This window comes from Temnothorax nylanderi, unplaced genomic scaffold (genome assembly GCF_030848795.1).
Source record: "Temnothorax nylanderi isolate EJ_2023f unplaced genomic scaffold, tnyl_v1.0 TNYL_tig0127_pilon, whole genome shotgun sequence".
NCBI lineage: Eukaryota > Metazoa > Arthropoda > Insecta > Hymenoptera > Formicidae > Temnothorax > Temnothorax nylanderi.
In genome coordinates, this window is record NW_027249189.1 from 476,607 (window position 1) to 481,714 (window position 5,108).

Below are 5,108 nucleotides of genomic sequence, written 5' to 3' on the forward strand. Positions count from 1 at the left end.
CGATTTGGAAAGATTAATAATCTGTCGACCCTACGCCTAGAAACATCCACGACTCGTCTGATCGTTTCGATGAACACCGTGCTCCATATGTTCAACCTCGACCTTTGCGTCAATCGCCTCGTGACCTCGTTGCGCGCGATAATCGGCACGATCGACGCGAAGCTGACGCACTTCATCGCTATCGCGGCCGGCGTGACCCGTGACCCGCAAACGTCCCGAGAGCGATACGGGAGAGCGGCGAATTTTCACAGTCGAAGCGTCTTCGCGGAAAATAACATCGCCGTCGAGTTCCGCCGACGAAGTCGAAGCGTCTTCGCGGAAAACAACATCGCCGTTGAGTTCCGCCTTCGCGAAAAATAAGATCGCCGCGCGCCGTCAAGTTGACAATAATATTTTTCGTCCCTGCAGTGGTCCACGAATATCGGTACGTCGTGGTCGGCAGACATCGTCCGTGTTTGAAAATTCGCCATCGCGAGTGTCGGCGACGACGTGAAGTGACCGGTATGTAAATAATTTTTTAAGTGAAAATAATATTTTCATTTTTTTTAACGTTACGCGAGGTGAGCACCCTTATGGAAAGCCACCAGGAAACTCAAGCAACCCAAGACAATATCCCCCCCCCCCTCTGCGCAATAAAGATGGAAGATGGGCCAGAAGCGACATGGAAAAAGCCAAGACCTTTGCTGAACACCTGCAGAAAGTTTTCACTCCGCACCCCTACGAGGGAACAACTGAACACGAGACAAACATATTGCTCGCATTAAGTGAGCCAGACTCCCCAAGCGAACCAATCAAAAAGGTTACAAAAACTGAAGTCGAATCAGTTATCAAAAAGCTGGATCACAAAAAAGCTCCTGGTTATGACTTCATAACTGGCAGACTGCTCAAGGAGCTACCTGAAGCAGGAGTTACTTACTCACCTCTACAATGCGATCTTGAGGGAACGTTTCGCCCCTCCTCAGTGGAAGGTTGCTCTAATTAAAATGATTCCAAAGCCGAATAAAAAACCAAAAGACACCACGTCCTATAGACCAATAAGCTTGCTCCCAATAACCGCAAAATTTTCGAGACCTTACTATACTCGAGAGTACTGCCTATTATAAAAGAGAAGAAACTTATTCCAGACCACCAGTTTGGTTTTAGACAGAAACACGGAACAACTGAACAAGTTCACAGGCTTTTTGAAAAAATCCATCAATCCTTTGAAAAAAAGGAATACTGCTCTGCGACCTTTTTGGATGTATCACAGGCCTTCGACAGGGTGTGGCACGAAGGCCTTTTATACAAAATCAAAGCCAGCCTCCCTAGTAGCTATTATAACATACTAAAATCATACATCACTAAGGTCGACATTTTCTTGTCAGTTATGGTGAGGCACAAACTAGCCTATACCCAATCTGTGCTGGAATACCCCAGGGCAGCGTCTTGGGCCCTTTACTTTACCTTCTGTACACTGCCGACCTACCTACAGATCGATCAGTCACAACTGGGACTTTTGCCGATGATACAGCTATATTAGCCTCGCATTCTGATCCTGAGGTAGCATCCACCACGCTCCAACTCAGCCTGAATGATATATCCTCCTGGACGAAAAAATGGAGAATCAAGATAAATGCGACCAAATCAATTCATGTCACTTTCACAACGAGAAGCAAAACTTGCCCACCAGTCAGGTTGAACAACATCGTAGTGCCCCAAGCTGAGCAAGTAAGATACCTTGGCATACACTTGGACAGAAGACTAACGTGGAAAAAACACATCTTCACCAAGAGGAAGCACCTGGGCCTCCAACTTCGGAAAATGTACTGGTTGTTAATCCACAAATCACAGCTAAAACTCGAAAGCAAACTGCTCTTATATAAAGCCATCTTAAAACCCATCTGTCTTATGGGATTTAGCTGTGGGGAACAGCGTCACACTCTAACATTGAAATTATACAAAGATTCCAATCTAAAATGCTAAGAATTATCACAAATGCGCCTTGGTATGTAGCAAACGAAACCTTACACCATGACCTGAGAATACCTACAGTAAGAGAGGAGATCAAGACAAAAACTAAGAGCTACAAAGAGAGAGTATCAAATCATCCAAACGACTTAGCTAGCCACTTTATGACAGGAGGAAACTCAGTTCGAAGACTAAAGCGGAAGATTCCTCAAGACCTATTAACAAACTGACGTAAAGTCTTATATAATGTAGGATGTGCCAAAGGGCACATCTCGCGCAAGTCCTAATCTAATAACAAACCAATTACTGAATGTCTCAAAATGGGACAGATTGTAAAGACATAGAGGTTAAAAAAAATCTGGATAACAACAGTGTTTGCGTCAATAACCTTGTGATCTCGTTACGCGCGATAACCGGCGTTATCGACGAGAAGCTGACGCGCTTCATCGCTATCGCGGCGACCGTGACCCGTGACGGATCTCGCGAACGTCCTGAGAGCGATACGCGAGAGCGACGAATTTTCACAGTCGAAGCGTCTTCGCGGAAGATCTGATCGCCGTCGAGTTGCGCAGGCTCGAGGTGAGGTTGAACAAACCCATCTACGTCGGTATGTGCATTCTCGAGATATCCAAGACGCGCGTCTACGATTTTCATTACGACTACATGGTGCCGCTGCATCCCGAAAGGTGTAAGATAATGTACACGGACACCGACAGTCTCATATATTTTCTCGAGTACGACGACGCGTACGAGGATATGAAACGCGACGTCGCAAGATTCGACACGAGCGGCTACCCCGAGAACAACGCGTACCGCAAGCCGCGCGTCAACAACAAGATACCCGGTTTGATGAAGGATGAGAACGACGGCGCGGTCATGACGGAATTCGTTGGACTGAGGCGAAGATGTATGCCTTGAGAGTCGAGGGAAAGAGCGACACAAAGAAAATAAATTAGTAGAAGCTTGTGATATTTTAAATACGGACATGGAAACTGTTATTACTCAGACAATATTAATGGCGGAAAGCGCCATGAAATTATACACGGTGGTACGAAACATGCAGAAAAATAGTCCAAAGTGTTTGAAAATGGGTTACAACATGGACCAGAAAGATAACATTTTTCTAAAGATGTAAGTATAATCATTTTTCTTTTCATTTGCAAACAAGTGGACGCGATTAATGTTATTTTTGTTTGTGTTTTATCAGACACAGGTGTATAGATATCATCAAGCATGCAAAACGGGCTTATTGATACTACACTAATTGATTTACAAAAAATGGAACTCGAAGCACGTATAATCAGTGCAAAAATCGCCGAAATACAAATCCCGGAAGCTAAACCTGAAAATGATGACATCCCTGCAGACGCTTCCGGGAGTCAAGACATTGGTGATGATTATACCGAGGATATAACCATTGAGTGAATTCGGCGTACAATAATCCGAACTACGAGCATCAACGTTCTCGCGCTTTCACAAACTTCAAACTGACGATATAATTGCGCGAAGATTCGCGTTGTCTCGCGCTTATCGCTCGGCGGATGCTCGGCGGAGGAGAAAAAAGAATTTTATGGACCAATCGATGGAGTCCTCCCCGAGGAGCACCGGAGAAAATATAAGATTCTTTTGGAAAGCGGGTGTATCCGGAGTCCGGAGGGAGAAAACGCCGTCTATTTCGTGAGCTCCTCCTGGCCTAGGAAAAAATTGTGCTGGACCTGTTACTTAGACTACCTAGACCAATTACCACCACTACAGGATGGTCAAGAGATACCGCAGATGGGAGACTTCCAACTAAAAATCCAATGGCACAGTTTAAGCTCGCCGCTACACGGCCTCCAGGTGAGCACTAAGAACTGCTGCTCAACATGCGGAGATGTCTTGATGCAATTAAGACCAGCGCAAGAATGCCGCGATTGCATTGAGGAATTCCTCGTTCACAAAAAGAAATTTGAAGAAGAAGAAGAGAAACAAATAAATTTAGAAATAGAAGTTATTCGTAGATATTTAAAAAAAAAAAGAAAAAAAAATAAATAAGTGGATTAGTTTATATTTTAACTTTAGTTTATATTTTACTCTATTCTACGCTTTATATGCCTTATTATACACGGATTATTTTAGTTTATATTACTTATATTTTAACTTTAGTTTACATTTTACTCTATGCATTATTATACATAATATTTTATGTTTTATTATACGCATTACACGCATTTATTACATTTAATTAAAAAATTTTATTAAACATGATTTATTTATATATTTTGCATGGAGACCATTATCCAAGATGAATAACGACACAATTTCGTATAATTTTCGACACAATTTTTCTTTTAATAATAATTCATACACCGTAACAAATGTACCACGTATGACTTAAGGGGGAAGGTGTTACGTGCGAGCAAAAATTAATCTAAAAATAGCCAAGAATGTTAAGAGCGAAGAATCGATATTGATTAATTATCCGATTTCTGATGGGGAGACGGTTCGCAGACCGCGGTTCACAAGGCATAAAATTACACCTAGTGATAAGACCTTCCTCCTCCTTCAAGACATAAGGACAAAAGAAGTGGTGAGAAGCTCGCGCGGGGGGGTTCTTGCCACTTGAATATAAATAAGCGCGAAAAATCATCGATAGTCAGTTGTTAGTTGTCAGTAGTAGTTGTTGTTGGGAATCAGTAGTTGTTATTGAGTTGTCAGTGCTCAAAATTCAACAGTCTTTAAAAATTCTGACTTAAGACAGATCTTAACTGCAATTTGAATCATATCAATCTTAAGCAAAGGTTGTAAGAAAATTCTCCTTGAATAAAGGTGATTTAAATTCTATTTCTTAAACTGATTTACTCTAAAAACCTTTAATTCCACAACCCTTAACTGTTGCTGCCAAATTGCGTGGCAACAGAAATTTCCTGATTCTTGTCGCTGCCAAATTGCGTGGCAACAGAAATTTCCTGATTCTTGTCGCTGCCAAATAGCGTGGCAACAGGAGTTTTCCTTTAATCTACTTTCATGCCTAGAAAAGGGGGCAAAAGGTCCCAAATTAAAAAGATTAAATTTCAGATTGTTACGTCCTGCAGACGCCACGATTTCCCTTTTTCGCGGGAATTCTTGTGCGCCTAAGAGTGGCCCTTAAGATTAGGATACACAAACCGAGCACGGACGGT